Genomic DNA, 26725 nt, shown 5'->3' with positions numbered 1-26725 from the left:
ATAAAATGAATTTATATTTCTGAGTTGCCTTGAGATTTTTTAAAGGAGTAGATTTAATTTAAGAGGGAAAGGAGGCCAGGGGAACAAATGTGAGATACTGTTTAATGGGAAGCATGACTTGTGAAGAGTAAATCTGGTTTCGGTTTACACGCTGCCTGGCCGTTGGTCCTTCCATATGTCAGTTCAACATTTATACATTGTACATACTGACTTCGGTGCGCAAATCAACAGCCTTTCTGGCTTTTGTTTGCTCTAGAATCCCCACCTCTCTCTCTTTTGCTGTCTCTAAAACCCATGTGTACAATTGGAGCACAGAAACACACTGAAAGACTCTTTGTTTCATATTAGATGAGAATTTAAAATGTGGTTTTCAAAACTTTTAGGCTTTTATAAAAAGTAAAGATATTACTCTGACGTGTTCCACATAGTGCATTAGCTGTCAAGAAAAGGGGGAACAGCAGAGTTTTGCTTAAAAAAATATGTGAAGCTTTATGTTTGTGCTCTTATGGCACAACAGTGTAAACAGACAGAAATATCACTCAGACTGTAAGCTAATTCACTTTGACTTTTAATTGGTTACTCCATTGGGATGATGTAATTAAGAATTAAAATTGTTAGAAACCCAGCTGTCTAATGAAGCTACAGATATTACATTTTTAAAAAAAGCTAGCAGTTGACAGTTGTTTATTCTTGCTTAAAATTGACAAAAAGGTGACTCAAAACTAAGCCTATTTTTAACAGGTGCTCTTGTATTGTCAGTGAGAATGAGGTCAGGTAAAGAAGGGGCCAAAACCACCATTGAGCTAGCTGAGCACTGCTGTCCTTGGATCAGACCTATTTCTCCATGAATTAGTGATGAAAGAAGCAGTTGTTCAGAAACTGTTCATTTCCTTTTCAATTTGTCTCAAACAAGTGGAATTAATAAAGCAGCATCACATTTTAAATTTTCTCAAGGAGTCTGGAGGTAATTTACACCAGTTCCTTTCAATGCTTTCTTATTCAATGATCTAACCTGCATACATTAATGCACATCACGTGTTATACCATCATTAAGAGCTTTTCAGAGAAATCACTCTGAGCTATTAGTATGAACATTTTATGAAAAACTAAACTGCATGATTGAGTGATCTTAGAATGAGCAGTCTTAATGAGTGACTGCCAAAACAACAGCTTAGCATTTTGTAAGCATTTTTTATCCACATTTCATGTTAATCATCTGAACAAGAGTCATAGTTGTGAAAAGGTTTCCACTACTACATTTGTTGAAGACTTACTTGACTTAAGTGAGAAATTTTATGAAAAAGACGTTCTTTTCTTACAGTTAGTCGACAGCAAGATAAACATCTTCCAATATAAGAGGTAAGGCCAAAGATGGTGGAGAAAGCCTTGAAAATCCATGGGTGTTACTCTGCATAATGTCATATATTTTTGTAATGACTGAAATGAATCAGAAAACTGACTTTTGTATATTTCACACTCTGACCAACTTGTTAGCATCAGAACTCCATCGTGATATTTAATTTGGCTGAAATACTAATCCCCACAGATGATGTTCCTGAAACATGCAAGACATCATCTTTACTGGCCTTCCTATGTTATTATAAAAAATTATTTATTCATGGACATATCAGTATGTCAAGCTATACTCTGTGAAGTATGATTGGATATTTTAAAACTCTAAGATAGCTTCTACACCAAATGTGACATCTAGACAGATCTAGAAATCTGGAACTGTCTCTCCCTCTCTCTCTCTCTCTCTGAAAACTTAAACAATAGGATAGGAAAATCTCAACAGGGTGACTTGAGAAACAGCATTAAAGAGATTTGGCCCAAAATGATTAACCAGTTCTGATCAACTTGATCAAAATTTAGTTGCAATCAACAGCTCTGCTGGGATTCTGCCACAGAACTAAGAAACTGGACATTCATATCCACAAGTCCAGAGGTAAGGTAAGGTAATTTTATTCATATGGCACATTTTCAGCAACAAGGCAACTGAAAGTGAAACCAGACTGAAGCCAAAAGTGAAGAATCTCACTATCCTCATATATTTAAGACTGCTTTTAATTCCATCAGACCCTGTGGTAACTCAAAACACTATTATTCTTTTGAATTCTCAATTTTCTTCTGTAGAATCAAGTAAGGTATTTCGAACTTCAAAATAAGCACAAAAACTGTATTTTTAAATTTCAGAGCGAAAGAGAACTTTCAATAAGGTTAGATCTGAAATGGGCTGATAACATCCTAATCTTTCCTATTCAATTCCCTTGAGGAGTTTTCATTTAGTCTCCACTTTGCTCTGTTTGTTTCTTGAAAAATAATGTATTCCCTCTAATTGATCATTGATAGATTTGAGACTGATCAGAAAAATGTTACAGAGAATAAACATCGTTTTCCAACTGGCATTACTGAAATGGATTGTTTTGCATCATTATTTGGGTTGAGTCGGATTATATGTACCGGTATTTGGATCGTAGTATAACAAATTGTGTTGTTAGAAGCAAATTTTGCCCGTATTGGATTCAGTACAGTTGGACATAAATTTGACTTGTTTGTCTTATAAACATTCTTGATGTGACTTTTGTGACAAATTTATGCTAAATTGATCAATTGGATAGATTCAATTATTATAGCTGATTATTATTCAGCTACATAAAGTTTTTGTTATATTTTTGGTATACATTATTGAGTTATCTGGTATTTCTAAGGTTAGACTGTGTAGTAATAGGTTCATTAGTAAATCAAAATATTTTGAATGAGTTATTTCATGCTTTTAGAAACATGAGGGTGATGGATTATTAAGAAATTGTATTCTGAAGTGAAAATTGAATTTACTTTGGAAAGCACAATTATGAAGGACTTTTAAAACTTACAAGAATGAAAATTATATTACGTGAAGCATAAAAATCAGGATGGAGCTCATTGGTGACTCAGAGTTAAGGTGCTGGGCCTTTTAGAAACCAAAAAGCTTTGGAAGCGTCATTTTTTCCTGCAACTATTCTGTAAAAGCAGAACATGTTTAATAACTTTGAATTGCAAAATAATTTTCAAATGAGAAATGCAGAAAAGTGGTTTCCAAAACAAACCAGATCACCAGGCAGTCTCCGGAGAATGAAACCCTAGAGAGCAGCCAGTCAGTGACCTACTGGAACAAATCTGCAAGCTGCTGCTATAAAAATGAAAATGGACAAAAGCATCTTGGAAAAGTATTCACGACCCTTTAACATTTCAGTTTGTTGTGTTACATTTCATTGACATTAAATGCATCTTTAGTAGACCAACACCAAAGATCATAGAATGATAAGCGTGAAAGAAAATAATCCAAGTTTTAATCTAAAAAAATAGTATTGAACTTCTCATTCAATACTTTGTAGAATCAAGACTTGGCTTCAATTCAAGCAGCAAACCTTCTGGTGTCTCGATCTCATTTGCGGATCTAGAGAATAAATTGTAAATGAAAAGGTGAGCAATATCTTTTAAGTACTGGTAATCTAGTAAATGTTGAATTTATATTAAGCTCCAAATGTGTTTGTTAAAGAGGAGTGAAATTTGTCATAAAAAACATGACGACAAACTCAAGATTGGATAGGTAAAAAATTCCCAAAATATAATAAAGCAAACCACTCTGACGTGTCAGATCCATGAATTTATTGATTTATTTATTTGCCTCTGTACTTCTGAAGGATGAAGAAAACTGACAGGAATACATGATGTTTTACTTAACGTGAAACAGTAGCCTCAACAAAACAGCAAAGGATAAAGAAAAGACAAAATTGAAAATTTCATAAAGATATCTGCATAGCAGACCTGCAGCCACATATGGGTGCTATATTTTTCCAGTGACTTTTCTTCTTGTTTTAATTTTTCCCTTTGGGATTTGTAGAACCTTCACTGCTTTCATAGTGTTGGATCCACTAGCAGTAGCTGCATGTATGCCTGCAGACTGCAGAACCTTCTCTGTTGGCCAAAAAAAAAGAAAACTAGCAACAACAAAAAAATGTAAAAAAATCTTACCTTTGACTTCTGAAGGCCAGTGTGTAGAGGAAAAAACAAACTAAAAAGTTCACTGAAGCTTCCTACTTCAGGGAGAAATGAGGTGAGGAAGCTTTTGAAAGGAATGAAGGCAAGCTCACTGGAAAACAGACAGGTTGGTTTTTCCAGAGAGCTTACAAGGTCAGATTCAATTATTTATAGCGCTTCCTGAAACACCTCTACACTATTGACATAATTTCATAAATAAGTAAATAAATAAAAATAAATACAATTCTGATTCACAGCATCTACCTTGATAAATCTTAATCTTATGTCTGATTAATTCTTCCAACAGGTAGATAAAGTCCCTGTTTTCAACAGAGGGTGCGCTACAGAGTAGCATTTAGACTGAGTAATGCATACGCTGTTGCAGTCGTGTAGCATTAAGTCTTGTAACATGAAGCCCTTTAATGTTACATAACTGTTACAACAGGGAACATGTTTGACAATCATAGTCTTATATTTTAAAGTAGCATTTACAACTAATTCAATAAAATGATTTGTAGTGAGAAGGTGGTGGAAATTTTAGAGGGGACCAATTATGCTTCCTTGAACAGGTTAGGATAATTCTGTGGCCTATACAAAACATGTTTATTAATTTTTTTTTTTTTGCAAAAATCATTCTTAGATAACTTCACCTGCTCAGTTCTAGCTACTTTGAACTCCTTTCAGAATGAGCTGCGGTTGCTAGGTAACGGCAGTATCTGCAAATTGTGACTTAATAATCTGAACTTTTTTGAAACGGCTTGTTTCTCAGATTCCCAAAAAACATTGCTAGAAATATATCCAAGATATATTTTCAGACTTTTTAAGACTCCTGATCAAATTTTGACAAAAAATACTGTCAACTTCCCACCCCTATTACTGTTAAACAACAAATAGCAAAAAAAAAAATCAAAAACATAAAATTTTTCAAGAAATCCCTATTGTGTGAGTAGAAAAATTTGAATTGTTCAAAAAGAGACTAAAAAAATTGTGCACAGCACTGTTATACAAATTCACCCTGAATGCTTATAAAATCTATAGTTTAGCCTAGTCCAGTTTTTTTACGTGTTTGGAGCACATCCATACCAGAAGACATTAAGAAAGGCAGACTTATAAGAAAAACATGCTTATATTTAACAGGTGGTTAAAATCTACATAACTATACAATGCATGGATTAACTAAAGACTTTTTGAAGCCTTAAATGGAGATTGAAGAATTTTTTACAACTTTTTAGAACAGAACAAGCCTGTATATGAATAATAACTTCAAATTCTAAACACAGGGGAGCCGAAGACTTATAAAGACAGTAATATTAATACAGCACCATCTATTCCCAGGAGCTTTGGACCAGAAGTTTGTTATGCTTGCTATAAAAACACTTTACAACAACGTTAAAAACAGTCTTTTTTATCAAACATCAAATGACGTTTTAGGATGTCACAAGGGTTTTTGCCAGAAGGTCCAAGACGGATTTCTGATTTTCAACAAAATACTATTTATTTATCAATTGACTAATCAATAAATAGATATGCCATTTTGAAAATAAAAATATAAATAAATAGCGATTAATTTGTTCTTTTTTTTAATACCCGTTGTACATTGTCTTATTGTTTTTTAGTACTACTTGCCAGTCTAATTTCCTAATAGAAGCAAACATTGTGACTTATTGACTAAACTCCAAATTTTAATCTGCTAACAGTATGACTAATTTTGTTGTAAGAAAGTTGGGAAAATGCAACCTAAGATGAGAACTAATAGGCACTGTTAACAATGAAAAAAAATCATACTGTATAACAGAAAAAAGGTGAGTTAGACAACCATTCACCACATGTTGGTGAATAAAAGATACTGTAAGCGTTTATTTATTTGTTGTACTGATTCCCTCACTCTTATTTAAAGTGCAGCTGCAGTCCGTCTTGTTTGGCTGAGTGGTTACTTTGCTCCGATAACGTCTAACTTTATTCTTAGTTTTTGGTTCGGTTCTTCATTACCTGTGTAAATCGGGGAGAGATAACAGTGTGTGTCACTTTAAGAGTGAGTCTTCGGGTGGCTTCTTGATATTAATAGAGCCGCTGTGTCTTCCTCCTCTGACGTAATGACTACAGAGACAAGCGGAGAGGTCCTGTCACAGCAAAGCGATAACACTAGTCTGAAAGAAAAGAAAAGAAAAGAAAAAAAAGGAAAGATAACGAGCTGACCTGTTTTGGTTTGCTGTGACCACCAACTCCATGAATAACAAACTAACTAAAGCGTCGGGAATATATCAACACCCGAGCCAAACTCACCCACTAATCAGTCGGTATTAGCCTAGTTTATGTGCTGCCGCGAAGCCTTTAACTATCTCGCCCCCCCCTCTCTGACCAAAAAGAAAAAAAGAGACAGCCAAGACACAGTCACCCCGTCCGACATCATCAACAAACAAAAAAAAAAAAAAAAAACCCACAAAGAGACGAACCAGCCAGACAGCCATCCAGCCAGCCACCATCTTTACTGGCTGCTGAAAGAGACACAATCTGAGAGAGAAAAGAACCTAATGCTTATTTTTGATCAACAGGTAAGCATCCATACATACAACTATCTCTGCAAGACCTTCTCCTTTTTATTAAATTGCAATTATTTAAAGACATAAACCAAGCGATGCAGGTTTGGAGTCGCAGACGGCGAGAGATGTGCTTCTCAGGCGAGTCAGCCGACGAGACGTGTTCGTCCGAAAAGGAAGCGATTTTGAAGGGGGAGACAAAATGTAGCCGTTTGTAGTTTTACGACGGGCAGCGGTCGGTTTGCGTCTTATGTAACTAACGGCCTGAGTAGCAGCAGCAGCGTCGGTGTGAGGGGAAGAGAGAGAGAGAGAGAGAAAGCGGGGAGGGGGAGGAGGAGGTGGCGAAGGGGGGGGGGGGGGGGTAAATCTGCTGCTGAATGAAGAAGAGAGGAGGGAGCACCGCTTTGAATTCACATGGCAATTTACATTTAGCTTAGGACACCCAAACGCCACACTAATGCGAATTGTGGGGGGGCTGTTTCTGCTGTAACTGCTGCTGCTGCTGCTACCGGGGACAAGCTGCTGCTTTGATTTAAGTTTGAAGCCAACAACAAGCAGAAAGCAAGCAAAGGGGGGGGGGGGGGGAACGTGGAGTCGCTTCAAGTAGGTTTGTGCTTTTCCTCTTTTTTTTTTTTTTTTTTTTTAAGTTCTGGGTTGTAAGTTTGCGATAAGTGGCGTCCTGATTGATCCTGATTGCAGTCGGCTTAACTCCGGAGTGATTTCTGTTACTGCAAAGGAGCTCCCGTGTAACTACGAGTCTGCTGCGTCTGTTGTTTTCATTGATAACTTTTCACGCTGCAAACTTGATACTCAAGTTCAGATTTCTGACGCACGTCGCGGAATTAAACGGAAAGTGTTACAAGCTAAATAAAAACAAACAGAAAACGTCACTCTTCAGTTCCTCGATGCTTAATGGGGGCTAAAAAAGCGACAGAAAGTGGGATTTACACATCAAAGAAGCGTTGTTTATTCGATATGGCGCTGTTTTCATTGTTGAAGAGCGGCGTGGTGGATGTTGAGTTGTCGACACATCCTCCCTTATCAACCTTAAAGCAAACAAGTGCACGCAGGCTAAACTCAACTCTTATTTACTTATTTCGTGTTTTTGTTGTTGTTGTTGTTGTTTTGGCTGAACGCTTCATGTTCTGAGTTGCATTTTACTCAACTTTTAGAAAGTTTCTCCCCCTCCCTCGCTCCCACCTCCCCTTCTCTCGTCGTAACAAACTGTGATGTTCCTTTGAGATAAGGGTGCTGGGTAGGCATGACAACTCTGTGGGGACAGCAGGGTATGTGAAGGCAGCACAATGAGGCAAGGAAGCTTTTTTAACACAGTCCTCCACCAGAGTTTTCCAAATCGGAGCCCCCCCTAAAACTGCACAAAACAACGTGCCTTGCTTTCATTAAGCAGATAACCAGCAGTAATGTATTTAAAAAGCAATGCAGGCCTGTTAAGCTTCTGTTTAAGCTACCCCACACAATTACCCTCACTCGTTTAAAAGTTAAAATCAGTGCTTATGTTCTGAAGAAAAAACCTAAAATTATTGAGCAGCTGAAAATGAGATAAAATATTTTTATCCAAATTGCAAATCACCTTAGAAGGTGATTTAGTTTTTTTTATTTTAAGGCAATTCAGTACTATTTAACTGTAACTTAATCTGTCCTCTGCATATTTATAAATTACTTAAGATGCATGTATAGTTTTAAGGTGAGGCTTTATCTACATGCTAAATTGTTCATTAAAATTAGCATTTTTCAACCTAGTGAGTGATAATGTTTATTTAATGATCCAGGAAAGTTTTTAAAAAATGTTTGTGATATAGATATATATTCAAATCTGCATCTGAGATGTAATTTTTTATGCATACAGTAAAACTGTACAAGTTTCCATGCGTATCCTTCAGGAGCTCTGAATTGTAAATTGTTTTTTAATTAACAATGCAAGCCTAGGCTAAAAATTAAACTTGTAATGCGCTCTAAATATACTGTAAAATGTGCATTTTTGCATCTTAAAATGTTAGGCTTTGACTGTCAAATTTTCCCTAATGTTTTTTTTTTTCCCTCTGACTCAGAAAGCTACCTCAGAGATATCTCCAAAACAAAACCCAAGGGTAACCAAGATAGAGCCTGGAGGAGGCACTGCTGATGATGAAAACTTTCTAATATCATAAAAAGATTTATCGGACAACCACCCGGTTTAGGAACTGCCCGCGTTAACTCTAATTAGGTGACTTAGAAGGAGAAAGCTTTTATGTTTTGTTTTTTTTTCTTCATTATTATTGGCTTTTGCAGTTCATATAAAAAGTTTGCAGTGTGCAAGTGCAGTATATTTACAGAAAAAATTCTTCAGTAAGAGAAGAAGTCAATCACATTTTGTATAGAAACTTTGTAAAACTATTAAGTATGGAGATTATTAAAGAGTAAGGACTTTTCGTATTTTAAAAAGTTGAATTGTACATAACCCCACACTAAGATTAGTGTTTAACAACATATACGGTATAACTCCCTTTAATGCAGCTGAATTGTTACTCAGCTTTGCTATCCACATAGCCTCCACTTCTTCTCTTCTTCTTGTTCAATTCACATTGATTCAGTTTAGTTTAACTTTTACAGTCAGTCTCAGGTTGGCTTTTTCATGTCATTAGAGGTGCTGCATAGAAACTTTATTTATTTCTTTTCATCTCAGTCCTTCACAAGATCTCTTCAAATCAGAGCCTCCCCTAAAAGCCTAACAACAACTCGCTCTGCTTCTTTTCAGAAGATAACCTTCAATTTTGTATTTTAAAACAAATCTCAGGCCTGTTTAGTCTTTCTTTAATCCTCCCCAATGAGTAGGAAACATTTTTCTTACTCATTCAATACTAAAAATTCATCCAACAAAGATATACGCTTAGTTTCAAAGTTAATCTAGATTACACTCTAAAAATCATTTGAAAATGTGCAACGTTAGATTTAAACGGTTTAAATTCAGACTATTGAAGTGCTCCCTAAGGAAAGAAATAGAGTAAAAGAAAGTTGGGAAGATTCCTGCGGTGTCCGTCAATCCAGAGTTTAATTCCCAGAGAAATTAGAGATGACCGCTGTGACTTAACTTAAAGCATTAGCTTTCCTGCCTAAATGTAAAGCTTCAGATTTTTAGTTTATCACATTTCATTTTTGTATTTCTTTTATACTTTATGACCAAAAGAATTTACGGCATGTTCTTACAGCTAAGTCAAATTACAGAACCTCTTATTTACCCCCACATAAAGTTTGTAATAAAAATTCAGCTCCATATATAGATTTTTTTTTTCTTTGACTGTTTTCACATCTGCTTTCCAGTGGTCTGCACATGTAATAATGACAAATTTCTTAACAGTTCCTCAAATCTCCATGTCTGTCTTTTTCTTTTCTTGTAATTCTTTTTTTAAAATAAAAGCTGACATGGATGAGTGGCGTTATTCTTAGGGCTTGAATTAAATGAAAATCAAGTGCTTTTAATCAACTTCCAAATCTCATAAAACTTGTAATTAATGTTGCCCGTCACCGTCTTCAACATTTCAGCTTTAACTAGATTAAATAAATTCTAATCACTTTTATAATAAGGCTTGTCAAACTTTTATAACTTGACCAAATCTCTTTAAAATTACTAAAGTCACCCAAAATGTGTACACTTACTGTGGTAAAGGGAAAAGAAAAAACTTTCTTTCAGGACACTGGATACCATTGTTTCTTACGGGCTTGTTCATAGCAGCTATTAAACGTCAAAACAGTTGACAACTTCCTAAAGCGAGCCTATTGCTTGTAAAACTCATTTGTGGATGTATGTGCGAGAGTGGGAGACAGCAAAGCGCTTATTCCCTTTTCTGAGTGTGTCTGTATGGGCAGCGGAGACAAGCCATGGCTCACTCATATGGCTGCAATATGTGAAGCCGCTCTTGTGGTGAAACTCGGAGGAGAGAAAGTTTTGAGAGAGAGAGAGATCTGCGAAGGGAATACACGGAGTGAGGGAAAGTCAGGAATGTCCCGCTCGACTATAGCTGGAATGTATCTCCCGTGTTTTATTGATGGTTTGATGTTCTGGAAGACATGAGGAACAACTGTAGTGATTTTGCGGGCTGCCATGTTATTTGTATCTGGTTGTTTCGGAGCAGCCCTTACATTGCTTTGAGGGGGGAGGAAAGGTCGGTTTGAGACAGAGCGTAAAAAGTCTAGGCCAGTCTGAGTAGCTTTTGGGGGAAAGCAGCGATTCCACCCTTAGAGACATAATTTTTGCCTGGTTGCCTGTAAGGATTAAAGAACGGGCACACAATGACTTGGATCGGGTCCTGTTAGACAAAACTCAAAGATGGACAAAAACTTAAAGAAGCTTACAGGATTAGGCATGGGCCGGAATGAGATTAAAACTCACGTTTAACAGCAACATGATATTAACACAAAAATTAAAACCAAAAATACCTACCATGGTCTAAAGGTCTTTTTTTAAATAGAAAGTGACTATTGTCCCTACTGCAGTAGGTCGTTTATTCCTTTGGTAGTCACAGTAGCTAGTAGCTACTTTTTTTAAAAAGTAGCTACTAGCCACATTGACAAAAAGCCACATCGACAAAAAAGGAAACTTGGTTTGGTGCATTGACTGAATCCAAACTTCCCTTATTTTTTTGCAACCGGAAATGAGTCAAAACTGTAAGATTTCTTAAAATAATGGTATCAGTTTAGGAGACATCGTTTTACTCAGCCAGCTAGCTGACTCTGTGGCGCAACAGTTTGGGCAGGGGTTGTACTATTGCTGTGTTCGATTTGTCTTGGAAGTCATAGCTCAGATCTGGGAATGGTGTCACTGCCGAATTTGAAAGCCAGTACAATTTGGTAATCGCTGTGGCGCTAATTAGTAGCAAAAGAAGCTGGTGATATATTTTTGAGGTCAAACTCTAAAGCAACATGTTCACTAAAAGAAATACAACCCTCTATGAGCCAATGGCTGAGTAATATGCAAACCATCAGAAGGACTAATAATAGTCTATTCCTGCAAGTTATAATACATTTCATTTTCTAGCATACTGATTTTGAGCCGGGTCTTTGAACGCTGGACTTCCCGGTCAGAATCCTGACTTCAGGGGAAAATCTTGTTAAACTTAAACTTTTGAGTACAAAGAAAGGAAACTATATTTTACACCACATGCAACTAGGCATCAGCTGGTATCAGATTCCCACGGTACTTTACCCATTATGGTATTTACACAATTGCAAATTGCGGTTATTTAAATCAGAAAAATAAGCAATCATCCTTACTTCTGTTAAAAATAATATAACAAATATAACTGCTTGAATAACATAACTTGTTGTTTTGAAAAATAATCTGGTGCAGAAAAATAGAATAATCACCTCTTGTATTTAGTAGTTCTCAATGTGCAGAATTTTATTTTTTGTTTGCCAATTTGTTCTCTAACAAAGTGAATCTTGGAGTAAAACAACCTGGCACTAGCTGGTTAATTAGTCAGACTATCTGCTCCATATCCCATTTACAGTTGACTGCTAAACAGACATACTGCTTGAGGCTGTCAGACCATATAGTTTCAGAACAACAGAAGTCGTTGGTTACACTCCTTTAGTTTTTACACCATAGCTGTTTGTGTTCTTTATGATTTGGAATATTTACAAACAGATGGGTTCTTGTAAGAAAGGAAAGATGTAGGAACCTTCTCTCACCCAGCTGACCGGCAGTGCACAGCAAAAAGTAGGCAAAGGGCAGAGTTGATTACCAAACAGTCAAAGAAAATTCTGGTTATTTTCTGCAGATCCTCATTAAAATGAATTTAAACCACAAGAACAGAATGAGAGAAACACAGGTACGAAATCATTACTGATAAAAGTTTGCACCAGTTCTCTTTGTTTACCTTTATACATGAGATTCCATGTGAAGTTTGAGCTCTTCAGTTCTGCTACTTACCTTGTTGTAATAATTCATCTTCTAGTTCAGACTAATGCTGTTTTTTGTATTATACTAAGACCAGATCTACAACCCAAATTCTCTGTCTCTTGAGAAGTAGTACAAATATGTATTTATACCATATATGATAAAATAACATATTTTTTAAAGTTATATTTTTACTTTTACCCTTTGCTTTTGTGTAACATTATATGTTAAATAAATACAAATGTGGGAAGCCTTTCCGGAGCCGTTTCTCATAAGTGTGCTCAGCTGACGCTTGTCGAGCGTGTCAGTGCAACACCGCCGTGTCCTTCTGGAATAAACTGTCTGCCAACATGTTCCAAAGGCAGATTTAAAGAACATTTCTTTCATCTGGCATCACAGTATCTATTTATTTAATTTCTAATCACTTTCATTTACATTTGCGATCGCTTTAACTCTCATTGTTTCAAATAAGCAGGGAAAAGATTGCATCTATTAGTGCAATCAGCTGTTATTCATCCCAGCCCTGCCTGCAGTTCAGTTAAAGGAAAACACCCATTTGTCATGGATAGTTTATTTGAAGCAAAAAAAACTTTTTTCAAGGCTTCTGGCTTGCTCGCGACTTTCTGATCGCACCTTTGTTTTACTACCCGATGCCCTGTTTTTACTCATATCTCAAGGACGCAATCTTCATAGCTTGTTTTTTTTTCTTCTTCTTTTTACTGTCCCGGTATATCGTGACTTTGTATTAGTTGCCCGTAGTTGGTGGCAGTGCACAGATTTTGATCTTTTATTCTTCTTGCTTCTTACTGCAAGTCGGTCTCTGCTACAAAGGCCCCCCCCCCCCCCCAAAAAAAAATTGTCATCCCCACTGCGTCTGTGGTCTGTGCAGCCTTGTTTAGGCTCAAGTTTGTCTTTTAATGTCTTTGTTCTTTTTTAGACTTAAAAGTCTGTCTTCAGATAACGAGCACATGTTCTTGGTTTAGGGTGAGATTAGTCTTTTTTTGTTTTTTACTGTTTTTCTGAGAAATCCTAAATTTGGGAGATTTTCTTTAATGCGAGAGGGTAAAAGTCTTTCTGTCATGACACAGTGGAAACTGATAGGCGGTGGTTGAGCTGATTTAAACGGGTACAAAAAGAGTGGGGTGGTGTAGGCAGCAGTACAGCATTGTGGTCTGTTCTCTTACCGAAAGTTTGTAATGTTCAGACCTGGTTACTACTCATACTTTTCTTTGTATGACTGCCAGTTAAAGCTCTAAAAAAAAAAAAAAACATGCAACAGATAGACCCAGCTGCAAACATGTGCATCTGAGTTTCACAATGTCAAAATAATTAGGAATTTATTCGCAGCCTTTTGCAGCTTTGGCTCGTGAGGCAGCTGGTAAATGAAACCTGCTGGCTTCTGATGTCAGCGCTCTGAGTTTTGAAGTCCCGGCTGCTTTGCCTCAGCGGTACGAGCAGGTTTGATGCTTCCTGTGCACCCAGACCTTCAGTTATCAATCACGCCTCGGATGAATTTTGACCTTGTGTAAAACACCTGAAGTGAAGTTCCAGCTGTGTGCTTGATGAAATTTGTCAAAATATAATTACAAAAGAAGCTCCCAGTTAATTGATAATGAACTGATGTGGTGCTTATTTATTTATTTTATTTTTTAATCTTTTAGCGTAAATCTTGCAGAGTATTTATTTTGTACTTAAGATGCCTGTTTTGTGTTTTAATAATGCATTAAGTTTTAATTTAGAACTATAGCTATAGATGGTCTTCAAAGTTTGAGGGATTTTGTTTGTTGATTCTTAAGTATTCAGAGTTTGTGTAATATAACTATAATTTGGGCCTGCACATGTAACATACAGCACCTTACATGTTTGTTGGCACAAATGGTAAAGATGTAACACCTGTTGTTTTTTTTTTGTCCCATTTAAAGTTCCTCTTAAGCATTTAATTATTGCTCCTACTGTAGATGAGTGATTTTTTTAGGTGAGTACATAATTTTCTTTTGTCACTTCCTGACTGGTAAAGATCAGGACACATCTGCTCTACTAAATATGGCATGTTCACTTGCCATATTTACCACTATTTTGAAAAGTGGTTAAGAGACATAAACCTAAGAAAAATGTCAAATCATATTTATACCCCCCCTACCCCTGAGAAAACCCTCACAGAAAGTCAGCCAAATTAATTGAAAGTCGGACTTTAAATTTAAAAAGTTTTATTCCTTTATCTTTTATTCCTTTCCAGTAATCACGGCATTGGTGAATAGAATTATTTTCCAGCAGGAAAATTGTTCCATTTTCAATTAATCTAATCAAACTAAGGGTTGTATTTGTGTAAAGAAAGATTTAGAATGAGATCTTGCTTCCTGTCCCCATTTTGCTAGTTACTAATGTCTCCCAATAAATTTGGTTTGTTATTTTTATGTTACTGCAATTCATAGTTTTTAGACGGTCTCAAATACTTTGGCATTTATTACAGACTGCCAAACTGTAGTCTGTGACACAGACTACAGTTTATTTCTTTTCTGACTTCTCAAGTTCATTTTTCACACCTGTTGGTAAACGTAAAATAAAAATAGTGAGTGGCATGTATGTGATGTCATCCTGCTTGCTTTTATAATTGGTGCCTTACAAAAAAAACCCACACACAAACGTGTAGTTTTCTTATTCTTTCAGATAAAGCTGTTTGCTTTCTTTTCTAGTATTTTTCACAAAGTTTCTTTTTATTTTAAATAGTGATTCAGCTGGGAAAATGTAGTCTGGATCCAAGCTGGTAATTTCCATCTGATTTACTGGTTTTTTTGGAAACAACCGCTGTGAATCAAGAAATCCACTTGTCATTTGTCTCATTTACTAAGATTAGTGCGTAACCGACTGCAGCTTGCCTAACATCAGCTTTCGGTTTACCTACATTAGAGTTTTCCGCTGGGTATTTTTGATGTGGCCAGTCGCCTGAACGCAGGTGATTTCACTCCCATCTACCCCTGCCTATTTCATTATTTGGCATCTGCTACTATTGCATATCTTCACCCAACATCACATGCTTAGCGGTAGCAGCGTTAGTCAACGTTTATCTCCAGACGGTTCAGCTTTGTTGATAGATTCCAATCAGTTATTCTAAGAGTCGGATGCTTTTTATCTGCAGCTGCTGACTTCAAATCTATCTCATTTACAGTTTGGTTTTGAACAAATAGACTTGCTGATGGTTTATTTCTGAAGTGAAGGTTAACTACCTCCTCTGCACACACACAGATTTCTTATCAGACAATTCTCTGCTTCTGCTTCACTATTTCCTTTGTGTACTCAAATGTTCTGAATCTTTGCATTAAAATTTCTGGCTTCCTCTTTCTTTCTTTCTTTTTTTTTTGAGTGTCATATACACTTGACTGTCCTGTAATCAGTGCCAGAAAAGGGAGTTTACTTGCTCCAAGATTGCATTTAACTTTAATTTTGAGTGTAAATAGTTGCTGACATTTGTTTGCTATTGTGCTCTTTCTCAGTCACAAACATGTTTTCTCCAATGGTGATGTGGCACAATTTTCCAGCAATCACGCATTTTATTCTGGGCAGGCCATAGAACTGTGATGCATTGTTGGTGGCAAAATTCTATCCATAAAAATAACCTTTTATGGATTTTTTTATTTTATAGCTTTTGTTTGCTATGAGTGAGATGATTTTCCTCACACACACGCAAACAGGTGCGTGCGCACACCCCCACCCACCCACTGTATTCACTTAAAAATAATAATTAGGAATGAGAGTGCAATAAAATAATTACCTTCACAAAAATGTTAAACAAATATATGAACCAGTTGCTTTGATGTACAATAGAGAAACAAATGATTGCGAATATAAATTAGCTTTTTGATCATACGTTTTTCAATAGATTAACCTTATTCTAGCTGTTTAATTGGCACAATTCTAGCATTTATTTTTACAGTTATGATAATGTTAGTTTAAACATCTATTTTTTGTTAAATTAGTAGGCAAAACGTCTTAAGAAAACAACTTCTAAAATTAGCAGTAGTGTTTTTTCCATGTTCCATGGTACGCTATGATGCTTTGCTGCTCTTTAACGGGCAACACAAGAACAACAAGCTGAAATAGAGGCTTTCTTTTCAGGCAGCTAGCCTGCAGTCTGCTGCTTATCAGACATGCTGCTCCGAGGTCGGCGGCTGTAGTTTTAAAACAGTTTCCTCAGTAAACGTGATGGGGGGGCACATCATGACTGCCTGCGTTTTTCACAACCAGAAATATTTCTAAACAGTCGTCTTTGTTGTAAGGCAGGTCAAAGGCTAAGAGCTTTCTTTCAATCTGCCTAGCAACTAGCGCGGGAGGGGCAGCACTGAGTCACTTTTATGATCCGTTTATCTGCAGAAAACTCTGGTCATTCTGGCACTTTCTCAGACATCATATAAAAAACACTTTAAATCACAGGAACTTTAAATCACAGGAAATGTGAAACAAACGTTTTGACTTTTTCAAAACGTTGGCACACTTTAATACTGACACATTCCCACTATTCTTTGTCAATTCACTTACTGGGTCTGAAACTGGAAGGTTTTCATCTTTCTCAGCTTGATCTTTGACTTTCAGTTTGGTGATTCAAAAAGCTGCACCATTACAACACCACTGTTGGTCAGCTGGCTGAAATAAGGTTTCTACTTTTTCGGCTTACTAGAAAAACAAATCCACCTGTTTGAAAATGTTCCCATCCTCAAAGAAATATAACAGTGGTTTTAAAATCATTTATGTTGTAGGTGTTGTTTAAAACTATAATGCGTACACCATGAAATTATGGTATTTGTACTCAGAATATACTGTAAAGTTCTTATTTGGGCCTATGCCTAATACATCCAATGACAATGTAACACAGTTGTAATTGCTTTTAAATTTAAATCTCACAGAAACAAATGTCATGTTATACACTATTGTGTTTTAATCTGTGCATGAAAAAGATTATAGTTAGTTATAAGGGGCCCTCTGACACCTCATCTCTTACCACTAATGTCTTTGTGGCTTATGAAGAAGAAATTTTGTACTTCTTTGTCAGTTTGATTTAATTTGCACACCATTGTGCACAAGCCGGAGGGAAATATTTGAGTTCCAGTGAGACAGAACTCTGCAAGTTTTCACCCCCAAAGTTAGCTTTCAGTTGTATTATAGTTTTTCTTTTTCTATTCTTAGAAAAAATGAAATTTGACAAAATCTGAATCTGCAGGTCAAAAAAATCGTCAAACAGTAGATGATCAGTTATCGTTGAATTGTTGGATCTTCAGCATGCTGTTGCGTTGGTAAGAGTACAGAAGCAATTTTATCATGACCACATTTCTTTTAGAAAGGGTCAAATTTTTTTTTGGAGCTTTTTAAAACTTTAGCCTACACACGCATGGTCACGCCCGTGCACACACACACACACACACACACCCACCCCTCACCCCCACGCACACACACACACACATAGCTGCAGCCCTATTAGTATTGTAGTCTGGAATCAGGCTGAAACATCTGGTGGCTGAGTAACTTTTCAAAGTAGTCTTTGTCCTCAGTCTGAGCACACATCTGTCTGTCAAAGTGTGGTTTCCTCTGTGTGTGTGTGTGTGTGTGCTTTATTGTGCCCCGCCAAATTAATACTTTGATTCAAGCCGTTTTGTTTTATTCCTTTAAGAAACTAACCACTCTTGTCTCTGCTTTTTAACATATTTTTGTGTCTGCTTCTGTCTGCATTCGTTGCAAAAAAAAAAAAAAGTTCACAAATAGCCAGTCTGGATTGTTGTTTATGTTATTCATTTTATGTGGCCTTCGCTGGCTGCTCAGTAACCAGGAGGAACAAAAAGAAGAAAGCGCAGGGAGATATGACACCTTTTTAAGTTGGCTGTGCTCTTGACTGACATTATTACCCAAATCTGAAGGAGTCAGCGAGACGGCTTTACCCAAGTGCAAAAGCACAGCGGACTCTTTCACCTGTGCTCTGCAGGATGATGCTGGGATGGCTTAGTTTTTTCCTTTTTGATACTGCAAAATAATTCTGCAGGAGCAGCTTTGGGCTTAAGGGGCTGCCGCCCTGAAGACAGTTTGAGCTGATGCCCTTAGGGCTTCACTTCAAACCACACAAACTTTAAAAGGGCCTGGACTCGTCTTCTGTTAGAGCAGTATAGAGTTCTTTGTACGTTAAGCTGCCATCATTGGACTACCACTGTGGGTATTAGTGCTATGTTGTTTAAATGATGAAAAGGAAAAGGTTTTTAACTATCGTTGGTTAAAGTCATGGGAAGTTATTTGTTGTTGCTTATGCTTTAACACTGAACTAAAACAGATTTGTACTAGCTTATCATTTGTAAATCAGTGAAAATTTCTTTTTTAATTTCAAATTTTAATGGTGTTTTGAAGCTTCATGCTTATAAACTTAATGTTTATAGCTTTATTTTTCAATGTTGCTCAAGCAGAACAAAACATTGGGTCAGAGAAAATAAAATGAATGTTGGGAATTGTGCTTGCATTGAAAAATCTTAATTGAAATAACATTAAGGAATTTTAAAGATAATTTATTTACAAATTAAATCTTCAGAGAACCAGGGAACGATTATGGTACCATAAATGTGCTACATACACGACCACATTTATGGCAAATGGATAATAATTTCAATCTACTCAGCCTCAAGACTTTTGAATAGACTTCTTTTTGTCTCAAATATAGTCAGTGAGAATTTTTTTGTCTGATTCTTTTCTCAAGATTCTCTATTTTGCTTCAAAGCCACCACTATCTTGGCTTGCCAATATCAATTTTAGCCACATTTGATTTCTAAGGAGTGTTACTTTATTACAGCATACATCATAGCTATTTATTAGATTTTGTTTATAAAATAATTTTTCAAAATAACTGCTTTGCAAATTGTAATATTTGTGAGAATCTCAGACATGCTGTTCAATTGTTTTATTGATTTATTACTATATGTAAGCATCAGTTTCTGTTTGTATTCGCTGTAGAGTAAGTAGACCCTTCAATAACTTCTAAACCTTCCACAACTATAAGTCCTGTCAGTGAGACATTTTAGTACTTCAACATGGGAGGTTTACTTGTATGACAAAAGATAGGATTTTCATCTTCTGACCAGTTAATTGTAGCCAGTCTAGAACAAAAAAAGAAAATCAGAAATGTATAAAGTCGATTTTCCTTCGTTGAAGAATTACTAGTCTTGAAAAGTCTTGGATATCAACGGAAGCGGCTTCGTGTTTTCATGGACCAGAGAATATGAAAAAAGAGAAGACAGAAATGAACTAGAGAAGATAAAATTCTGGTTTTCTAAAGAATAAATTACTTGAACAACCAGAGTTGCTGTTGAACATATGGAGACTGTGCTTACGAGTAGCACCAGTTAATTTTGGTCCAGCCACCAACACACTTGAGTTGCCAACTTTTTGAACAGGCAGACTGTAGATACTGAGAACCACCAAATAAAATGCTGTCGGTGTCGTGTGAATCTTTGACATCATTCTGTCTTTTTGTAGCTTTGATTTGACAAGAAGACAATAAAAATACTCAGCCTTCCCTTGAAAAAAGTCTGCTTTAGTGATCTAAATTATGGACTTATTACTCAGGTTACAATAAAGTTCAACCTTGTGATTATTTACGACATAAAATCTTTAGAACACATTATTTTTTAAGACGACCCCTATTTTATGTTGTCTTAGTTTTGTTTTCAAAACTTGATTATGCTTAAAATATCATTAAAAACTTTTTTAATTTAGACATTAAAAATGGGCTTAAAATCTGGATAGTTTGACTGGGACTAGAATAGCTCTGTTGATGTAATTTCTGTCTGTAAATTTAAAATTTTTGAAATAAATCCAAAACAAGGAAGCTACTTAAAAAAAAAAAAAAAAAGAAAAGACACCCCAATCTGATGGCCAGAGACGATAGCAAATTTTGTTACTTGGCTCTGATCAGTAATTCACAGATCAAATACTGCAACAATTATTATATGCATCGTAGCTAATATCTTCTACTACTTTTTATTTTGTAATAGTAGTGACAATATGTTCAGACTGTTTAGATTTGTGATTACTAAATAGTTTTGTAAAAGTCTGAATGTTACAGCTTTGTTCAACCTTTAACTATAGAGATGTACTCCTGCGTTATTAATCTACAATTCTCTTTAAAAACTTCCCCAAGTACTTTGATGGAGCTGATTCATCAGAAATCATTCAAGGAACATCTGAGAGACTTTTAGAGATCAGTTAAATGTGTTTGCATCAGCATGTTTCCTCTTGTGAGATATGAAAGATTTTGATGGTCAGCATGTTTTTTTTTTAAGAATAACATTTTAAAGAGGAAGTTTTCCTCCATCATAAATAGTACAATTGCTTAACACTCCAGCACTGCCATTCATTGGATCTTACGAGAGATATTCATGTGTTTTTTGAGAAAATGTAATAGTGTTTTTCCCAATAAGTTACTAACTGCATGTATTAATCATTTCTCCTTCGTGTGTGTGTGGAAAAAAGGTGGATACAGGAATAGATGGATGATGGGGGAAGAGAGGTGGTTCTTTTTTTTTTTGAAATGGAAATTGAAGGGGGACACACATCTGGGGGTCTTTCAGACCTTTGTGGCAAGAGACGAAGAGGTGGGTGTCAGAGGCCCACAGTCAGAAGTGTGTGTGGGTTGCTTGGGAGGGTGTTGGTGAGGGAAGAATGGACAGATAGACAGAAGAGGAAAGGATATCTTTTCATCTCTTGTAAGGTAGAAAGGCGGAGATAAGAAAAAAAAAGCCTCCAGAGAGATTCTGGGTCAGCGTACGACTGCGAGGAATGGAGGAACTGATTGAGTGCGGAAAAGGAAAATGGTACGAAAGCACATTAAGTGAAACAAGAAGCTGGAATGGACATGAGGATGGATTACATGTGAAGGAAAATCAGAGTGGAAATAGGGTGAGAAAATAATGGCTGGAGCGATGGATGCGTAACAGAAGGATACACCTATTTGCATAAAGAGGAGGAGGGAAAGTGGGGAGAGAAAAGGGAGCAAAAGATCACTTGCTATGGTTGAAAACTTTACGGCTGACAGTTAAATTTACCTCAGCTCTATGTGGGTGCGTGTGTGTGTGTGGGAGTGTGTGTTGCACTGGGTGAGAAAGCCCAGTGGGGGACATGGCATTTGTTCAACAACATGGCTTTTGGGCTTTTTTATTGCTTTACACACACATTGTCTTCTTCCCTTTATTTAGAGGCTGATTTGATCTAATATGAAAAGTATTCTCTCTCTTATTTTAGATTAGGTTAAGCAAAGTGAATGAACTTTTGCTTGACCATGCGCACGGTTTTCTAGAAAGTCATGAAACATTTTGAGATTGTAGAGGTTCAGGAAAATATACATTGCATAAATTGATAAAAGCATTCTCTGTTTTGTTTTTAAGGATATCTTCAGGAGTAGTTTTTCTTGAAGTGAAATTATTGAAATTATTTCACCAGGAAGCTGCTTTATTAGGAATGGTGAAATCAAAATGTTCTTGAACATTTTTTTATTGAATTACACTACAGTTGCATGACAGTATATAGGGCTTTAACGATTCATCAAAGGATTCAAGTACCTCGGTTATTAAAATTCCTTGAGGCAAATTATCTACCTTGAGGATCCATTAAATGTAGTCTTACTATTTAGCACACGGTGTTCCCGCCAGATAATTATTTGTGTTGCGCAACACTCTCACGTCCGCTAGAGTTGACAACTGCTACGTGACATTGGCATAAGGTAGGGTGACCAAACGTCCCCTTTTCCCTGAATATGTCCACTTTCCATGTTCTATCCAAGGCATCCAAGGGGATTTCACAGATTGATAAAAGTTTCTGGGGTTTTATCATTTTTGAAGGGAACAAAATAGATCTATAAATTGATGCGGAATGAATGGGAAAACAAGAGCCTTTCTCCCAGCCTGCCTTGTGGGTGTTTTTGAATGAATGCCGGCAAAGTGCGTGGCGGGTGTATGTACACAGGTGAAGCAGAGACACAGAAATGGAACACAACGGGCTGCATTTTAGCACTGTTGCTGATGCTTAGCGCAGGTGTAGCTTTATGAACGAAACATAAAATAAATGTTCTAACTTCACAGTCGCAACAAATGGGTGGCGAATACACTGTGGTGTGTACATAGCTGGGATATGTGTTTCTGTGTATGGAAAAGGTGACAAAGATTTCTTCTCTTACATGGACACAAACGCTATAAATGGCTGTGCAAAGTGAGACCTTGTCTACAATACTGACTGCAGAATATGAATAAAAACTGGATATTTATTTTATTTAAAAATATTTCTGTTTGCTTTTTATTTTTATTATTACATTGAATATCATTCCAGGCTTTTGTATATTTTTTGTCCAGGTTGACTTAAAACATGAGCTATTATTGTTACATATTAATTTCTAAAAGAAGAGTAATTGCTAAGGATGAACAGATATGGACATTTCTAAATATTTAAATATCTACTAATGGCATTACCAATATTTTAATACCAATATTTTATCTTTTTTTCATTTGATTACTCAGTCATCAGAAAAATCAGATTACTTCATTACTAAAATAATAATTGACGACAGCAGTATGGAACAACAATTTCTCTTAAAATGCATAAAGTTATAAAGCAGGATTTAAGATTTTTATAGAATCTAAACATTATCTTGAAAAACACTAAGACTGTGCCAGTGGTACATTTTATGAATGGCATGAAATGTGGAGGAAGTTAGATGACCTGAAACCATTGATTATACAATAATACAAGCTCCTGCAGTTGTATTCAAACTCACTAGAGATAATCTTGTAGATTATCTTTAGTTTGGCACTGTGACACTGTGATGTACTCCATGTAACAGTCACTTACAGCTCACAATATGCTTGATGTTCACCATTGTATTTAGAAGTGTTCAGAAAAATCATCTGGTGATCTGAATAAGCCGATTTTTACTTGACCAGTATTGACCGAACACTGGATCTTCAGATACTTAAAATCCGGTACTAAGTTGTTCTCACAGCAACACTCCTCAGTATGGATGCTGCTACAGAGAGAAGACAACTCAAAGTTGACTATTTTTAGTGTCAGGTGCATCAAATTAACTTAGAAGGAGCACAGAAGTGTAAGAAGCCATTTAAAACTAAACAGCTTTCTGCGACACGGCAAGACATATTTACTGTTTATTAATGGTAAGAAGGAACAAGAGTGAGCAAGACTTTTTACAGGTAACTGAAAGGCTAAAGGGCATAGAACAAAGTTGCTCTGTTTTGTCCTTGCAAGCTTTCAGCCTCTGTTTTGGAAATCAGAAAGTTTTTCATTCTCTTAGAATTACATACAAACTGCAGTTTTAGTAATATTAGTCACTCTTACTCCTAAACTAAAGTGAAATGTTATCTCTTGTTGCTATTAATGTTTTGTTTATGGGTTTGCTCTTACATAGAATAGTATAAATGATGTTAGAAATAAGTATTTCAAATTATGGTAAATGTAATGCAGAAAATGATACCAGAATCAAAAAATAATACTAACACAATTATTGTAATCAGTTTACCTCTGATAGAATTACATTATAGTTTGAATGTTGTCACTGATTTACTAGCAGAAGCAACTCAATTTATTAATGATTGTGAACTGATTTATGAACTGTGAGAAACTGACTGTAAAAGGCACTGCATACTTTTATTAAAAGTATACATGTTAAAGAAGAATGGTATCAGTGATTCCCTCTGCTTTCAGGCTATAAAATGCTTCGTTAAAACTTAAGGTGAGTCACTCTGAAAATATGATCATATTTGGCTTTAAATTTGGATTCAAATCCAGTTTTTGTACAAAGTCCGACAACTTTCTCCATGTTGATTCCTGATAGTGCTTCCCTTGGCCGGCGTGCAGATAGACCGGCTTTGGAAAGCAGCATAATGTCAACATTGTGGGTTTGAAATGTTCCGTTGTGTGTGTCTGCAGGTGTGTATGTGCATCTGAAGTTTGTCCAGACTATTTTCCCATAGGGCCTTGCTCTTGCAGGAAATGTCTTTGCTGTAAGGAGTGGAACTTGTGTGTTGGTCAGTAAGTGTAGAGCCTGTTTTGGTGTATAAATCTGTTTGAATGTGTGAATGTCCACTTGTGTGCAGGCGTGCGTGTGTGTGTGTATGTGCTCTTCATTCACTGACGTAATGTTTGAGCTTACCCAGACATTGACAAACCACACTGTGACAAATACACACACACACACGTACAGTGTTGTGTGCACGTGTCCTGAAAATCATCAGTGATTTCTGGCAGCTGGTTTGATGTGTGTCTCAGTTCGTTTTCCGTTTCTTTTGGGGAGGAAAAGACAAGCAAAGCAAGAGTCAACAATCAACATGTTGATTTATGCAGCTACTAGTTCTTTCCATTACGCCTACCACCACCACGGAAGCAGAGTTTGTTCTCCATTATTTTTGATGTATGAGAGCCTTAGCTGTGTAGCGCAAGGTCAGAATCAACAGTCAAGAGTTGATTTATGCAGCTCTTGGTTCCCTACTGCTATCGTACATCAGGGCAGGATATTAACACTGTTCACAAGGCAAAAGTGGCTACTCTTTTGACTGTGGTTGGTGAGTTTGTCCCCTCTACCAGCCACAGCAACCGTAATGAGTTGGTTATTGTCTTCCAGTGACTTCTGAAGTGTAGCAGCAACTTTTGGCAAGCAGCGTCAAAACCTCCCATTTGTAGGTCACAAACTGTAAATCTTCGATTAATGCTCGTGTGTGTGCGCAACATGTTTCAGTGAACAAATTCTCAAAGAATTTCATTTCTCATTTTGATGATTGTGACAGCAAGTTTAATTCTGTTCCCTGCTGCACAAATATTTTCTGGCAGCAAATATTTAACAGTAAATGAGGAACTAAAATTTTTAAATTATTTTTCTTCATAGAAAAAAGTTGTTCAGGATGAAGTCATATTTGTCTTTCAAATACTCATGTAAATCAGTCCTGCTCACACATCAGAATTGATTATGGGGCTTCACAAGGAGTGGTCTTGCACCTGTATGTTTGTCACAATACATTTTTATGCTTCTAAAAGGCAATATTTTTAAACAACAGAGAATACATTCTGCTGATGTTACTTGTACACAATAGTACTGAATTTGACCAAGGAACATACAGTGCCATGGAAAGGTAATTACCCAAAAGCCCTGGAGGTTATCAAGATTTTTTTTGTTCTTTTTTGGGAAAACGTGAGACTGTTTTTTGTTCATTTTGGTCAGTAACATTGACACTCGACTGTGCCAAATATATAATTAATACAATTTATTTAAATTCTTGATTAAAATACATGCTGAATGTTTTTCATTGTCTCTTTCCTTGGCACCTCTGCCTTTGTGAAGTAATTCTGCTCAGATGAGTCTCAAAAATATCTTGACTATATGTGTTCTCACAAGTATTTGAAAGAAAACATTCCTAAAATAATCCCTGTAGTTGCAGCCCACAGGAAAAAGCAAACTCATGTAAAGCACTTTGAGACACTCCAAAGACACATATTATGGGAAAAAGTCAGTGTCTCCATAACATGCACGTGTCTCACTGTCAGGACACCACTTAAAAGCTCTGGGCGTTGCTTGCAGCAGTGAATAGAGACCACTCCCTCAGCTTTCACTTAAGCAGCTGAAAGATCTGGTTGATCAAGGTTGCTGAAAGACGTATATAGAAGAGCAAAGCAGCCCCGACACAATGCTTTCTTTTTTCATAACAAACATGATAAAGGAGTTTCTGTTTTGATCCATTGTTTATCTCTGCAAGTGGATTTTTACCAGGTGGAACGCCTTATCAGCAAACCAGTTTGCACAGTGTGAAGATTAAAGAATTATGTTTAAAAACATTTCTTCAAATTCTGGTTATGCTCCTTATTTTCTGCTGACATGCCTGTTTTTTACTCATAAAGAGCTATACTGTCTATCTTGAATTTACGCTAAAATAAAACAAATAATTTGATCAATGTTGCTATTGCATGGCAGAAACCCCCATAAATCTATCTCATTAATCTGATCAAAGCAGCTGATATCCATCATGCTTGGGCGACTGGGTAGCCTTATTGGTGTTTTGGTGTACTTTGATTTCATAGCTGAAACAAACCTACTAGGAATTGGAATTACTCCGCTCATTTTGTAAGAAAGTGAGTGCTAAATGGTTTTGACATGGACATCAGCAGTTAATGTCAGCTGCTCTTCAAATACACTCGGAGGGGTCCATTTTTCTGACATGTCATCCTCTGGGAACCATTAGCATCTTCTGTCAGAGGTAAA

General features: G+C 36.4%; 1 protein-coding gene across 4 annotated transcripts in view; it reads left to right on the top strand.

Moving 5' to 3' along the window:
• The first annotated feature begins 5631 nt into the window (after nucleotides 1-5631).
• Nucleotides 5632-26725, top strand: part of trps1 (trichorhinophalangeal syndrome I) — a 132511-nt gene continuing 111417 nt past the window's right edge. The window contains exon 1 of one of the 4 annotated variants that reach the window (XM_028036132.1): nucleotides 5632-6572. The gene's annotated coding sequence lies outside the window, so the exon portion shown is untranslated. Of the gene's footprint in view, nucleotides 6573-6925; nucleotides 7165-26725 lie in introns of those variants that run through there. The other 3 variants (XM_028036135.1, XM_028036134.1, XM_028036133.1) reach the window with 3 other exon arrangements.

Source organism: Xiphophorus couchianus, chromosome 13 (genome assembly GCF_001444195.1).
Source record: "Xiphophorus couchianus chromosome 13, X_couchianus-1.0, whole genome shotgun sequence".
Classification (NCBI taxonomy): Eukaryota; Metazoa; Chordata; class Actinopteri; order Cyprinodontiformes; family Poeciliidae; genus Xiphophorus; species Xiphophorus couchianus.
This window is presented reverse-complemented; position numbering and strand designations above follow the sequence as displayed.